General features: G+C 53.8%; 1 protein-coding gene across 1 annotated transcript in view; it reads left to right on the top strand.

The window, feature by feature from the left end:
• The window catches only part of COPB1 (coat protein complex I subunit beta 1), a 212668-nt gene that overhangs the window by 85049 nt on the left and 111444 nt on the right, over positions 1-16175 (top strand). The window lies entirely within an intron of this gene.

The raw sequence follows: 16175 nt of genomic DNA, 5'->3' as shown, positions 1-16175 counted from the left end.
TCCTGCACGCCAGAGAGACTGCCTTGTTGGGAATCTGCTCTTGTAATAGCCGTCCCTCCAGCGGGGCATAGTCTGGCAGGGCAGGGGAGGGGAGAGCGAGCATTCTGCTGTTCAGGCATGTTGCAGTTACGCGTATTTAAAAATTTGAGTAGAGTGCAGCCCAAACTCCGTTGCCAGTGTCCTGAAGGTTTTGAGTTCTCCCTTCGCACCACATCGCCTACATTGGAGATGGCGATGGCATCCTAGCCTCCAAAGCCCTTGAGTTTGTGGAGTTCCCTCGACCAGGTGCAGTGCCAGATCGGTGTCTGTTTAGTTGGTTTATGTGCCCAGCCCATTGCCCTAGTCGCCTGGTCCCAGACTTTCAACGTTATTTGCGTAGCCGGGAGTAAGCGTCTCCTACCTTGCCCCCCATATAGACAATATAAGCATGAACGGTGTGCCATGTTGTCCCTCTCTAGCCTATAGGAGTGGTGCTTACCCGGGAAGTGGATCCATTCATTCACTGGCGCCAGATGCTCCACCCAATAATAGGCCTCAATGGCGGGCAGGGATATCCCTCCATTATATTAGTTCCGCTGCAGCGTACCTGGAGCGCTCCTTGGTTGTTTCCCGAGCCACAGCAGGGAGCGCAATTCCACGTCAATCACTCAGAATGTCTGCCTGAGAAGGAGGGGGGGAAGTTCTCATTTTGAAGGGCATATAGGAAGCGGCAAAGTGATCATTTTGAACATCGCAGCTCGGCCAAGGATTATGAGGGGAAGTTCTTTCCACCTCAGCTGCAAAGTTTGTTATCACCCGCTGGATATTGTTTTGATATGAGAGGTTTCTAGCTGTAGTGAGATAGATCCCCAGATACGTGAATCCCGTCTGCGCTACCTGGATGGCCCCGGGGAGAGGAGGCCACGCCTACCTGGCCAGTGAGCTATATAGGACCGATTTATGCCAAGATATAGCATAGCCCGAGAAGAAGCCATAATTGCCCAAAAGCTCAAACATTGCGGGGACCGAGTCACTCGGTTGGGTAACCTATAACAAGATATCGTCCGCATAGAGCAAGATCTTTTCTCCCCCTACGTCAGTCGGTGTACTTTGAAACCCCTGTATCTTACTTTTCTGTAGTAGGGGATCTCTGTGTATAGTCATAGTCTAGTGAATAGTCCCGCTCGTGAGCGTGGACCCCGGAGCAATCAAAAATAATCTCTTAAGATGTCAAAAAATGCAGACCTGCACAGACACTTAAATGAGAATTTAAAGACTGATAATGCAGCCTAATCCACAGGCTACACTGTCCAGTACTTCAACTAGAAATTCCACCAAAAAAACCACAAACAGCACAGCCTGTCCAGTTTTTCCTCATAGAGAAAACTTCCCTTTTCTTACACAAGCCTCTAGAATGATAGAGATGAAGGGGTGGACAGACAAGCCCCATAGGCCGCCATTATGTGGCTTAGACATGGATTCTGTGCCTTTAAGAAAACTTTCCAGAACTCTCTCAGTATCCCAGAATGCACAGCAGGTCCCTTTTACTTTCAGTTCTTTTTTTCCGGCTCCTGCTAGCAGGACCCTGGAGCATTGAGCTCTCCCTTTTTTGGGTTTATTAAAGAATTTTTTGCACTCTTAAGTGTTTAAGTGTTTTCACATGACGTGTTTTGGTGCCCTCTTCCTTTTTCTATCATCTGAGCACTCTATTTTTTTATCAAATATGCCTGCATTATTTGATAAATGTCCGGAGTGCTCCAGGAAGAAGGCCAAGTCGGATCCACATGAACTGTGTATCCTGTGTCTCCCTGCTTCTCATTTTCCTGAGAAGTGTGAGATCTGACAGTCTTTCTCCTCCAGGACCCTGAGAGACAGAAGGAAGATCAGGCTCCAAGGACGGAAAGAAAGAAGGCTGCAGAGTCAAGGTGGGTTTGGAAAGGCTGGAACTGCCTCCTCTGCACGTGCTAAGACCTCTGGGGGCTCCCCAGCGTCAAGAAGGCCAGAAAGCGTCCCCGTTCTCCGTCGTCGTCGATGGCATCGACGACGGCGTTGAGAGGCATGACGGCGGTCTGTTCCCCTTCTCTCCAAGGCTCTGGGTCGAGACGACGTCGACGCTCGACGTCGAGGGGACTGACGAGACCACCGTCGAGGTTGCCGCCGAAGACATTAACATCTTCGCCGTTGTCATCTTCGACGTAGTCGTCGACACGTCTACGTCGAAGATTCCACCCGGCGTCGGCGCTCGCCGTCCAGGCGACACCGGCGTTCGCCGTCGACGTCGACTCGAAAGTCAGCGTCGAGAAGGAGGTCGCCGATGTCGAAGCGGAGAAGACGTTCGACGTCGAGGAGATCAGCGTCGAGACGGTGAAGCCCGTCGTCGAGGCGTAGGTCGTCGGCGTCCAGACGACTTTCGTCGACGTCACAAAGGCGTTCTTCGACGCCGAGGAGGCGCTCAGCGCATAAGAGGAAGAGATCTCCCTCCAGGAGGCATTCTGGAGCCAGGAGTTCTTCCAGGTCATCTGGGACGAGACGGCGACGTCGGTCACCGACAGGGGGCGCTGCCTCTCGGTCGTCTACGCCCTGGAAGAAGAAGACTGTGACACCGGGCTCGGTGTTCTCTGACCTAAGCCGAGGTCGCCTAGTTCTCCTCCTCCACTGCCAAAGGAGCCGCCGCTGCGCACTCCTTTGCCTCCTCCTCTTCCGGTTTCTCCATGTGTACCACCACAGTTGCCGCCTCCGGTGCCTCCACGTACGCCGCCACTGTTACCTCCTCCTGTGCCGCCACGTGCACCACCAAGGCATCCGAGGTCGACTTCACTGCCTCACCTTTCAACGCCGCCTAAGGGGGCACCTCGGCCCGGGTCCCCGGTCAGGCCGCCGCCGCAGGTTCCAACACAGGCTGCTCCTCAGGCACCCGGCGAACGCCCACGGCCTAGAAGACCCAGATCTCGCTCCGGACGGAGAGGGAGATCCAGGAGTCGCCGTCGATCATTGACGAGATCCAGATGAGGCCATAGGAGGGGTCGGTCTCGTTACAGCACGGGATCGTCAAGTGCGAGGGACTATTCTCCGACCATATCTGAATCCCCTCAGACGAGGGTATCCCCGGTGGACGACGTGGTGTCCTTTCAGGAGGTCTTGCTGAGGGGTGCTAACAAGCTGGGCATCAAGCTGACGGTGCCCACGCCCACGACCTCCGTCATCTTTGAGACTCTTCACAAGAAGCACCTGTCTTGGCCTCTATTCACAAGAAGCACCTGTCTTGGCCTCTATTGCCCTTGGTTCCAGGGTTAGTGGAACCTGCAATGGAGCTCTTTCTCACTCCGGCAGTGACGAAGGCAGTCCTCTCGAGGCTGCAGAAGAAGTACAAGGCACCTGATACGGACCCGGCTTTCCTCCGGGCGGATCCCATTCCGGATTCCGTAATAGTGACGGCGGCGAGCAAGCAGCACGGCACCACGCCATCATCATATGTGCCTCCGGACAAGGAGAGTCGCTGGTTGGACTCAGCGGGCAGGAAGGTATGCGGGACGGCCGCTACCTCCATGAAGGCTGCCAGTTCATCAGCACTGTTGGGGCTCTATGATCGGGCCCTGTGGGAGTCCCTCCAACAGTTCCCAGACCTCCTCCCTCGGAGATCCTGAACGAGGGGTTGCTGGTGTCGAATCAGCTCATCAGCGCAGCTGTGGACTCGTCGCTCCTGGCAGCCCATGGTTACTGCCATGGTATCAACCAGAGGCGCCACGCTTGGCTTAAATTGACATCTTTAAAGCCCGAAGCCCAGCAGAGGGTGGCCAATCTGCCCTTCTCGGGAGAGACCCTCTTCGGGAAGCACGCCGACGACGAGATGGCCCGCATGAAGGCGGAGGCCGAGACTCTGACAGCGGTGGGCTTGGAGAAGCCCAAGGACCAGAAGAAAAACTACCGCCTGTTCCAAAGACGGTATGGGGCGCAAGGAGGAGGGCGAGGACAGCAGTCTGGACAGCAACAACAGCAGCAGTTCCAGAGGAAGCTCTTCCAGAAGCTTCAGAAGGGCAGGGGTGGTCAGCAGTCTGCCACCGCGTCCAAAGGCTGGCCTGGTCTCAGCCCTGAGCGGTTACTTCCCCGTCATCCGTTACCCACTCCGGTGGGGGGGAAGCGTTCGATATTTTCTGGCAGAGTGGAGAAAAATTACTCAGGACAAGTGGGTGCTGAATATTGTTTGCAATAGATACAGTCTTCGGTTCACCAGCCCGCCTCCAGCAATTCCACCGGTCAGCTCGCAGTTTCAGCTGCGCGAGCTCCAGGCGGAGGCCGATATCCTGTTAAGGAAAAGGGCTATAGAAGATGTCCCTCTGTCTCAAAGGGGAAGAGGTCTGTACTCGCGGTTCTTTCTGGTTCCTGACGGAGTACACGTATCCTATCAATTTCTTGGAACTCAGAGCTGTTCACTTGGCACTGAAGGCCTTTCATCCGTCCTTCCAGACCAACTCTCTGCTTGTACAGACGGACAATACGACCACGATGTATTACCTCAACAAGCAGGGGGGTTCGAGATCGCGCACCCTGTCGCAGGAGGCGCAGGCGATCTGGCACTGGCTGCTAGCCAGGGGACTGACGATAACGGCTACCCATCTGCCAGGTGTGCAGAATGTTCAGGCGGACGCAGTGAGCAGACTGATTCAGGAAAACCACGAATGGGTCATAAAAGATGAAGTACTAGGAGAAGTCTTCGCAAGGTGGGGGACTCCAGACGTAGATCTGTTCGCCACCGCCGAAAACAGCAAATGCAGAGACTTCGCATCCAGATACTACCAGCAGGGGACGCTGGGTAATTCGCTATGGATCAACTGGTCGAACAGCTTTCTGTACGCTTTTCCACCCATTCCCCTGATTCCGGCGGTGCTTATCAAGCTGTCCCAGTCCAGGGCACGGATAAACCTGATTGCCCCGGAATGGCCCAGGCAGTGGTGGTTCATGGACCTGCTTCACCGGTCTCTCCTTCCTTACATACGGCTGCCATGCCGGCCGGACCTTCTCACGAAGTTCGGGGGGCAGATGGTGCACCCCAACCTCTCGTCTTTGAGTTTGGCGGCATGGCTCCTGAGATAGTACAATATGGCCATTTGAATCTTCCTGAAGATTGTATGGCCATACTGAAGGAGGCTAAACGTCCTTCCACTAGGACTTCTTATGCTTACAAGTGGAAGAGATTCTGCATCTGGTGCAAGTCCAAGAACTATGATCCTACGACATGTAAGGAAGATGTCATCCTTCCATATCTGTTACATTTGACGCAGTCTGGCTTTAATTTTCATTCCATTAAGGTTCATCTCGCTGCTTTGACTGCCTACAGGAAATGCCCTTCACAGACCTCCTTCTTCCAGATCCCTGTGATCAAGGATTTTTTGGAAGGCTTGAAGAAAGTGTTCCCTCCTGTACGGCTTCCTTCGCCTTCATGGGAATTGAATGTGGTGCTGTCCGGATTGATGAAGGAGCCTTTTGAACGGATTCATAAGGCTTCGCTGCAGCACCTGTCCTGGAAGGCGGCGTTCCTCGTGGCCATTACATCGGTACGCAGGGTGAGTGAAATTCAGGCGTTGTGTTGCCAAGAACCTTATACTGTATTTCATGCTGCTAAGGTTGTTATGCCTACTCGCCCTAAATTTCTTCCAAAGGTTATCTCTGATTTCCATGTTACCCAGACCATAACTTTACGTACGTTTTTTCAGAATCCTTCATCTCCAGCGGAAAGGTCTCTACGTTCCCTGGATGTTAGGAGGGTGTTAAAATTTTATCTGGATAAAACCAAAGATATTCTTAGGTCAGACCAATTGTTTATCAGTTATGGATCAGTCAGGACCGGTTTTGCTACCTCTAAACAGTCCATTTCGAGGTGGATTGTGTCCTGTATACAATTGTGTTACCAGAAAGCTTAATAAGACCTTAGGGGGGTAGACTTAAGGCTCATTCCACCAGGGGCAAAGCTGCTACGACTGCTTTGCTACGTAATGTTCCCATTGCAGAAATCTGCAAGGCGGCCACTTGGAAGTCGGTCCATACCTTTGCTAAGCTTTACTGTCTGGACACTGATGCCAGGACAGATGCTCAGGTTGGGCAGGCTTTGCTGCGAAATCTGTTCGCACAGTAGTGGTGTTATTTTTTCTTATTCTCCACCGCCGCTTTGGTGTGGGGATGGGCTTGCCATTCTATTCACTAGATTATGACTATACACAGAGATCCCCTACTACAGAAGGAGTAGTTTATGTCCTGTAACTCCAGTTCTTTAGTAGGGGTATCTGTTATAGTCCTAAGCGCCCGCCCTCCTTCCCGGTGGAGAAAGATATTCATGTGTGGAATGCTACAGGTCTGGCGTGTTACGCCTTCAAAAATAACTGAAAGTAAAAGGGACCTGCTGTGCATTCTGGGATACTCAGAGTTCTGGAAAGTTTTTTTAAAGGCACAGTATCCCTGTCTGAGCCACATAATGGCAGCCTATGGGGCTTGTCTGTCCACCCCTTCATCTCTATCATTCTAGAGGCTTGTGTGAGAAAAGGGAAGTTTTCTCTATGAGGAAAAACTGGACAGGCTGTGCTGTTTGTGGTTTTTTGCTGGAATTTCTAGTTGAAGTACTGGACAGTGTAGGCTGCATTATCTGTCTTTAAATTCTCTCTTAAGTGTCTGTGCAGGTCTGCATTTTTTGACATTTTAAGAGATTATTTTTAATTGCTCCAGGGTCCACGCTCATGAGCGGGACTATTACCTAGATTATGACTATAACAGAGATACAACTACTACAGAACTGGAGTTACAGGACAGAATCTACTCCTTCCGTCGGATCTCGCACGCCACTATTTCGATTGTGAGGGCAAATAGTAGGGGGGACAGAGGGCTTCAGACAACAGTCCGTACACTTTAACGCAAGCTCGGGGGTCTGCATAGAGGAGTCCAACCCATTGGCGGTATTTGAGTCCAAATCCAAACTTGACTAGAGCCGCCTCCAAATGTTCTTCATTTTTGAGATCAAGAACATCTGAGTGAAAAATGTCTTGTGACAATGAAGATGAATCAAAGCAGAGCGTTGAGGAGATTGAAGCTTTTTGAGGCAGGACCTAGCCCATAAAGAGAAGGCCACTTCAATTTCACAAACAAATCTTAACTGAACTAGTTGGCATTCTCAGGAAATGTGTTTAAATGAAAATCTAAGGTTATTACATTGATTCACTGGGTTCTTCATTCCTTTATACTTTAATGTTTAAAGCATCAACAACACCACTACTAAATTTGTTTTGATTGCTTTACTCCAAAAATGAAATGGGTTGTATTGTCCTCTGTGTCTGATTTAACATTGACCTCCAAGAGAGCCTTGAAAACTGTGATGTCAGAATGTTACTAGATGACCAGGATTGTGTGCATCTTTTCAGTGCCTAAAGGCTTATCAACCATGAAAATCAAAGAGCAATAAATACAATGCTCACATATCCATGCAGAAGAACATGGTAAAGCTAGCAACCCTATTCAGAAAGGATTGTCCAGGATGGCATGTTTTTTCACCAGTGGTATGAGGGCTTCTCGTAATGGCTATGAAGAATTGTGCCAGTGCTTAGGGTACCTTCAAATTGCCTAACATTTTGTTATTAAACATTGTGGCAAAACCGCCAAATCCAAATGCTGTAATAGTCGATCCAACACAGGTCCATATTATAAAAGTGTCTGTAGGACTATAGATAAGGAAAATTAGGAGCCTAACGTGGGAAAGCATTAAAAGTGACTGGGGTTGTATCTAGGCAGCGAAGGCTGGGGCCATCTTATGGTTTTCTATATGTGTCAGATTTTTTTTATTGCTCCTGTTATTAACTGAAAAGAAAAGCCCTATACTTTATTAAAAATATAGCACTGGCTTAACATTTAGGTTAGTGATTTTGATTTTCTTTAACCTGTTTCTGAATCATTCCCTTTAACATTAATAGCTTGCTTTTCTACTGTTGAATAATCAAGTGCCTAAAGGGAGGATTTGTTTTATCGGATTGGAGTGCAGGAATTTTAGTGGCCCTCTAAGACCAGTAGTAAATTATAATACCCATACAGGATCCTGGCCTTCACATACTATAACAGAGAGTAAATATAGGAAGCTGGCTCTGTATAGACTATACCAAAAAGAGGTACAGTGTGCACAGAGTCCAGTGAGTTCCAAAAGGTATAGCAGAGGATAAAGTAGATAATACCTTACTCTCAATTTAGTGGTAGCCGGGCTGAACTGTAAGGATTATCAAAGAGTAGTGTGACTGCATTTGGTGTACATACTCCTACAAGACAGGAACACAGTCAGTGACTAACTCCTGGCCAATGTTTTGTAAATATATCTCTTTAGTTACTTTTATTTTATGTATAAACTTTGTTTATTGTGCTGTAAAGTCAGTACATCATACAAAAAACGCTTCATAGGCAGGTCTGGCATCAACATTCAGCCCGGCCAGCGTCAATACAGCTTTTATAAAACAGTCCAAACAGGGAAAAGGGGGTGTGGGGAGCTTGGACATATGCGTGTCAAGGACCCCGCCCCAGTGCCAGTAGAATGTCTCTGAGTCCCAGCCATGGAGACGCTACAGAAAAGGGCATCGCTTCCACACAACGGCTCTCGCAATGGAGTCCATGTCCCAAAAAGCTGAATAGTGTCCAGATAGGGTAAAGAACCAAAACACAACGAAACATCCCCGTACCCGCCACCCCCCGGCCTACCCACCCCACACCCCTGTTCCAGGTTGATGTTCCTAGTTCGTCCCCGGAACTTTCTCGCCACCAGTATAGCAACCCCAGCTTTCTTGTGTGGTGTCACTATGGTCGTTTATGCCTCCGTGTTCGTGTCCTCCGGTTGGGTCAGTCGTAACAGGTGTAGATATCTAGGGCAGGTCACCTCTGAATTCGGAGGCCAGAAGGGTCAAGAAGGGCTGCCACAGTTCGGGATATTTGTCCCCCTCCCCCTTTGCAATCAGAGACAGTTTCTCCATCCCCAGGACGTACCAGAGGCGATGCAGCCAACCTTGAAACGTGGGGATATGCGTGGTACGCCAGTAAGTGAGGATATTCTGTGTCGCCGAGCCCAGGGCTATGGCTATCAGTCGTCCTCTATGGGAGCGTAGGGGATATGTAATGGGATTGGGGGAGCCCAGCAATACAGAAGCGGGGAACCTCGGGATAGTGGTGTCCAAGTGTAAATCTACTTCATCCAGCACCTGAGTCCAGTAAGCCTGCAGGCGGGAGCAGCTCCACAGTAAGTGTACCAGTATACCCGTCTCCCCGCAGCCCCGCCAGCAGAGCGCATCCCTAGTGTGGTCTATCTCGTGTAGTTTTTCAGGGGTATAGTACCAGTATGTGGCCAGTTTTGTGAGAGTGTCTGTCAGCCCCATGTGGTGCGCGGAGTGACGGGCCCTGTAACAGATGCCTTTCCATTCTTTATTACTCAACGTGCGTTCTAGATCTCTTTCCCACCTCGCTCTGCCTGCATTATGGATGTGTGCGTACCTGCCCAGGAGCATGCGGTAAAGATCTGAAATAAGGCCACAGTCAGTCTTTCGGGAGAGCAGCCAGTATTCATATTCACTGAGTCTACGGTCAGCCCAGATCTGACGGTCGGTTGTAGCGCCCAGTGTCTCACCTGAAAATAACAAAGGCGTTCCTCTTCCGGCAGACCAAATTCACGACGGAGGGCATCAAAGGGGATAGCACCCCCCTCGGCATAGATGTGGTACAACACTTTGCATCCCGCAGGGCCCCATTTCGCAAAAGCCTTCGCATCCATGCCGGGGCCAAAGTCCGGATTGGACACTAGGGGAGTCAATGGGGATGGGAAGGAAGTCAGGTTGTGTGCTACGTTCACCTGGTCCCAGACCTCCAGAGGCGTCCTCGTAATGAAGGAGGCATAGAGATTCGGGGGTCGAAGGCGCCGCCTTAAGAAGGGCACTTCCTGCAGGGTGCGACCGGCCACCGCCTGATCCTGGAAGGGCCAGTGCTTCTCTGACTCCCATTTGCTCCACTCCACGAGCGTCCGTAACTGCGCCGCTTGGAAGTATAAAAGCAGATCCGGGAGGCCCAACCCTCTCTGTTCGGGAGGCAGCATCGCCAGGCGCAGCTTCATACGCGGACGCCGCCCATTCCAAATGAAGTTGGCTAGTTCCGCCTGCGTTTGGCGAATCCACCCCTCCGGCGGCCGCATGGGGATTGCCCTGAATAGATAGAGTATTTGCGGCAAGATTGTCATTTTAATAGCCGCCACTTTGCCTAGCCAGGACAGCGGCAGGTGCCTCCATCTACCCAACTCCGATCTAATCGTGGTTCTCAGTTTCGCGTAGTTCCTGCGAACCGTACCCTGCAAGGTCGGCGCTAATTGTATGCCCAAGTACTGTACAGCCTCCGACGCCCACGGGAAGGGGAAGAGGCCCTCCAGGAATATTCTCGTGGACTCCTCTAGAGAGAGGTCGAGCGCTACAGATTTGCTGAGGTTGACTTTAAACCCAGCCACCCCTGCAAAAGTGTTAAGTACCGCTACACAGGCAGGGAGGGATTCACGTGGGGCGGAGAAGGAGAGCAGGACATCATCCGCATATAAGCTTATGGTGTGTGTGAAGGCACCCATCTTGATGCCGTGGATCTCCGGAGTAAGGCGTATCACCTGTGCCAGGGGTTCCATATATAAGGCGAATAGTAATGGGGAGAGGGGGCAGCCCTGCCTCGTACCCCGTTCTATAGGGAAACGGGGCGATGAGAACCCGTTGACCCGCACTGTCGCCGAGGGTCTAGAGTAGCAGTTGAGCACCCAGGCCCGAAAACGGTTGCCTAAGCCAGCCTGTATCAACACTTGTTCTAAGTACGGCCAATGGACGCGGTCGAAGGCCTTTTCTGCATGGATAGACAACAGCATGTATTCCCCCTCCGTGCGCGTGGCTTTTTCTATAAGGTGCAGTGCCCGCTTGGTGTTGTCGATGGTTTGGCGCTCCGAGATGAACCCCGTCTGGTCCGGGTCGATCAGCCTCGGCATCAGCAGGCCGAGCCTCTTAGCGAGGATACTGGTATATAGTTTCAAGTCGATATTGAGAAGCGAGATGGACCTATACGCTGCGCAGCTCTTCTTATCCTTGCCCGGTTTCGGGATCACAGAAATGGTGGCATCTAGCAAATCTTCCGTGATAGCCCCGGGGTCGGAGAAATGATTGAAAAGCTTGGTAAGGAGCGGCACCAGTTGGATGCAGAATTTCTTATAAAAGAGGGCCGTGAAGCCATCCGGCCCCGGAGCCTTCCCCAGCCGGAGCCGAGAGATGGCCGAGATCACCTCCTCGGGCCTTATGTCGCTGTCTAGGGTCGCTGCTTGCTCCGCGGTAAGCGCGGGCAGGTGGGCAGAGTCCAAAAAAGGGTCGCTCGCCTCTAGCGTTTCCCCCGAATACAATGAGGTGTAAAACGCGCCGAATGTGGCTGCGATGTCGCTATCTTCCGTGGCCATTCTACCCCCTGCCAGTGTGATTTCCTGCACTGCCTGGCGCAGACGTTTCTCTCTAAGTGCCCGACCCAGAAGGCGCCCGCACCTTCCCCCCCCCCCCCCCCAGTGTAGTACATGTGGCGTACCCTCAGCTCCGCAAATTCCGCCCTGTCCTGATCTAGCGCGCTTAACTGTTTTCTCGCCAGAGTCAACTGCCTCCAGATCCTCGGCGCACACGTCCTCTGATGCATACCCTCCAGTTCCCTGACTTTCTGCGTTAGTTCTTCCCTCTTCTCAGCTCGCGCTCTATTCTCCGCTGCAGATAAGGCTATGAATTCTCCCCTGAGGACTGCTTTCAGGGCCGCCCAGTGTGTGGTCGGGGAAGTGTCTGCTGTGGTGTTGTGGAGTAGGTAGTCTCGGATCGCCTCTGCAATTTTCCCCGGCACTTCTTTGCGGTGCAGCAGTGTGTCCCGCAGGCGCCAGCACCGGGGCGGCCGCTGCATCGGTGGGAAGAGGAAGGTGGCCAGCAGGGGGGCATCGTCAGAGAGGGATGCAACGCCTATCTCAACCGCGGAGGTGAGGGTATGTAGGGAAGTAGAGGCCAAGAAATAATCTAATCTGGCGTAAGTGCGGTGTGCATTCGAAAAATAGGAGTAGGCCCTGGTGCCCGGATGGAAACTCCGCCAAAGATCCACCATACCTAGGTCATTCAGACGTGTCAACCCTCCCACCGACAAGGACCCCGCCTGTGTGGAGCGCTGCACCGATCTATCTAGGGCAGTGTCAAACACTAGGTTGAGATCCCCCCCCAGCAGTATGTGTCTATCCGCCGAGGCCGCCAGCATGCTGAGCGCCTCATGGAAGAAGCCCTCCTGTCCCTCATTGGGGGCATAGGCTGAACAGACTGTAAAGTTGTATCCCCCCAGCGTGAAGTGGCAAGATAAGAGTCTCCCCTTTATCTCCGCACCCTGTCGCAGGACCTGCCCCCGGAACTTTCTTGCCACCAGTATAGCAACCCCAGCTTTCTTGTGTGGTGTGGATGAAAAAAACTGGTGTGGGAAGAGGTGTGATTTCATGCGTATACAATCTTTCTGCAGTAGGTGCGTCTCTTGCAGGAGACAGATGTCGGCCTGTGAGTGCTCGAGGCACGACAGTACCGCCTTGCGTTTTGTAGGGTTGTTAAGGCCTCTCACGTTCAGTGAGAGGATGCGCACCTCAGTAGCAGCCATAAACCATCATCCGTACTCCCCGTTCCTGACCACCCAGTCCTCCATGCCTGAGCACCAACCTCGACCCTCGATGCATGCCAGTCTTCGCGGCCGGTCCCCGGGACCAGGCCGAGGCGCGCCCCGTAAAGGCCCGCCTCGCACCTCTTGAGCCGCCCATCCACTCAACATTGTGAAACCCCCTGGACCTGGAACCCCCCCTCGCCCGCCCTCCCCTTCAACTACCCGTATCCTACACCCGTACCCCTCCAACCCCCAACATCCCCAAAGGAAGCACCACAACCTCCCCACCTCCCTCCACCCCCTCTCCCCCCCCCCCCCCCACAACCCCAAACAAGAAACCACAAGGTAAAGCACCATAAAGGTGGGTCACTGTCCCTCATCTTTCACAGATGAGTGGAAAAAGTAGGGGAATGTGTCCAGCCCCTCCAGGTCCGCTCCCGCCGCCGACCGCCTAGGCGAGGTATGACCAGCCCGAGGGAACCCCCGGGCCCCCAGTTTCATGTCCATCAGCCCTCAGCCGTCGCTGCCAGCTCTAGTGCCGCCGTCTCAACAGCTGCCCGTTGACCCTCGTGAATCTCCTCTTGTGGCGGTCGACCGGGTCTGCGCCGCCGCCGTCGCTGCTGCCTCCACTGGCTGGCGGAACTAGCCTCTGAGGTATTTCCAGGGTGCGTGCTCTCCTCCGGTGCAGGAACCTCGATGCCCAGCAGTCGACAGGCATCTGTGAGGGATCGTAGCTGGTGTAGTTTGATGTCCAATTTGGACACTATGCGGAACGGGTGCCCCCAACTGTACGCAACACCAAGGCGTCGGAGTTCAGCAGTGACCGGCCTGAACGATCTGCGCTTCTCCAGGGTGATGGCTGCCAGATCCTGAAAGAGCGTCGGGGAGTGGTCGCCATAAGTGATGGGGCCCATTTGTCGCGCCTTGTTAAGAATTTCTTCTTTGGTGCGAAAGTCCTGAACGCACACCAGGATGTCGGCTGGCAAGGCGCCCGCGGCGGTCCAGTCCGATGCGCCCTGTCTAGGGTGATGGCGGAGTCAGCCGGCCGCCCCAGGATGTGGTTGAAGAGGCCCTGCGTGAACTTGAAGAGGTCCGCCGTGTCTGGGGCGAGCTTCACTCCTCGGATTCTAATATTATGCCTTCGAGAGCGATTTTCCAAGTCCTCAACATGCGACTGTAAGTCGACCTGCTGGTCGTGAATGCGGATAATTTCCTGCTGCAGTGCCTCCATCTCGACAACCCGGCCGTCGCATTTTGTCTACAGGTCCGCTACCCGCTCGCCAATGGCGTCTGTGTCTCGGCGCAGCTCCCTGATCTCGCCTTTCAGTTCCGTTTTAAGGAGTTGAAGATCCTCCCTCAGTCCGCCGAACAGAGACTCCAAGAAGGCCCTCGTGACAGGCTCGTCGGTGCTCTGGGGGTGCGCACCCGGTGAGCCCATCGTTGACTTCGCGGGTGCCGTGTGGGAGCCGGCGCCATGCAGATCCGTCTTCTTCCCCATGGTGGTGGGAGTGAGTAAGTCCTTAATGGTCCTGTCCTTGCGCACCCTGCCAGCCATTCCCCTCACGCCGACCAGCAGCACGAGGGAGGACCGGCCGGGATGGGCCGACCGTGCGTCTGAGAACAAGTAGGCAGGCGTCGAGATGTTAGGGTGAGGGACCCAGCCCGGGTGGCCCGCAGCCGACCTCCTCTACACCCCGAGTTCACACCACCGGGGCCCGAGTGCTGGCTACCCCCCCCCCCCCCCGCAACCCCCCCACACCCACCTCCCCAGCAACGGCGGACAGAGGCTAGGCCGAGGCAGCGCGGCCCGCGCGGGAAGGTCAGGTGCAGGGTCAAGCAAAGACACAAGATGGCAGCCCCTAAGCCGGGCCACGGAGTCCACCAACAAGCAATCAATAGTAGGGGCGGTGCACGCGGGCCTTCCGAGGCAACAGCACCACTCCGGAGTTCTCGCACTGCTCCCCCACGCTGTCCGCCGCGTGGGCAGGGCACTCTCCCGCGTTCCACCGATGTTTGGGCCCACCGCGGATGTAGTGTCTCTTCTCCTGCCCCTAAGTGTGCGGGGGGGCGGAAGCGCCACCGTTCCGAAGGCACGGGGATCCCGAGCAGCCAGAGGCCGAGGGCCGGTCCAGCGCGGACAGCGCCTGTCCCCAAAATGGCGGCTCCGGAGAGGGACTCCGACGTAGCGGTCACCCAGGGAGCTGTCGATGCTGTCTTCCACTCCCCCGGGCCGCTCTAGCGTCCCAGCCTGAGCAGCGGGCCACCCGGGGGCTCGTCTCAGCCGCCCGCTCTCCTCACCTTGGGCGCCGCGTTGGAAAATCAGGGCTCCGCTCAGCACCCCACCGCCGCGCTTCCAGCAGCTCCTTGCTCGGCTCCGGGGCTCAGCTCGTGACAGGGTGGATGGCGGCAGGTCCGCCGAAGCCTCCGCGCAGTAGTCGCGGGAGGCCTCGCGCTCCACCGCGCGGGCCGGACCTGCCGCTGGGGAGACACCTGCACCGGGCGCGCAGCCCCGCCCCTCGCGGCCTCGTCCTCGTGGCTCCAGTGAGCACAGGCCTCAGTGCGCCGCGCCGTCCCCGCCTGAATTCGGCCCGCTCCTGATAGCGTTGAGCCGCGATACCGTCCCACAGGGATCACACTGAACAGGTATCAAGTGCAGGGGCCTGGCGACGCCGTCCGTTGCCAAAAAGAAAGCGATGGAGGCTATAGTGTGGCGGTCAGCGGCGGGAGCTCGGCAAGGCACGTCCGCTCACACCGCCATCTTGGCCACGCCCCTACTTTTATTTTAGGAACCAAGTTGAACTCCGTCACAGGTAAGTAGAAATATTAATTATGCAATACTAGTTGCAACAGTTATTACTTGCAAAAGGTTTGTATAGAATCAATGCATATGGATGTAATACTTTTCAATGTAAAAAAATAGACTTTATTTTTAGGTTCAACACTTAGGATTGCATTGGTCTTTCACTGTGCTGTACTATCGGGTGAAACACTGGTGAGTAACTAACAGATAAGTAAACAGTTTTCACTGGAGGGGCCTCCAAAGAGCTAAGAGACTGGGTGGGTTGATGCAGAAGGCAGAGTGCAAAGGAGGCGTTAGGTGGACTTTAGAAACCAATAGCGATCCTTGGTTGAAGAAAACTGCTGCAGGCTTGAACCAGAAGGTTGGCTGAAGGAATCTCATCACTGTAGAGGTAAGTTGGCTAGTGGGGGGGGGGATCTGTCGGTTGGGCACTCCTAGGCCCGGGGCGGAGATCGGAATCTCGGATGCTGGTGCAGATGCAGAAGTGTCTTTGGGCTTCTGATTTCTCTCACTAGTTCCGATCCTGGGGATTCTTAAAGTTGATGCTGCAGGCGTCGTGGGTAAGTTCAGGAGAGGTGGTCCATAGCTGGATTCCAGTTCAGTATCGCCTGGGAGGTGTCGGTGGGCCACCTGGACTTGGGCGACTGGTGCAGAAGTCGCGAATCGGCCTGGATCCCGAGTTCTGTGAAAAGATTTCTCCCATGGACATCGGATTTGT

This window comes from Lissotriton vulgaris, unplaced genomic scaffold (assembly GCF_964263255.1).
Source record: "Lissotriton vulgaris unplaced genomic scaffold, aLisVul1.2 SCAFFOLD_2515, whole genome shotgun sequence".
In the NCBI taxonomy this organism is placed as follows: Eukaryota; Metazoa; Chordata; class Amphibia; order Caudata; family Salamandridae; genus Lissotriton; species Lissotriton vulgaris.
The sequence above is the reverse complement of the archived record's forward strand: the minus strand, read 5'-3'. Positions and strand labels throughout refer to the sequence as shown.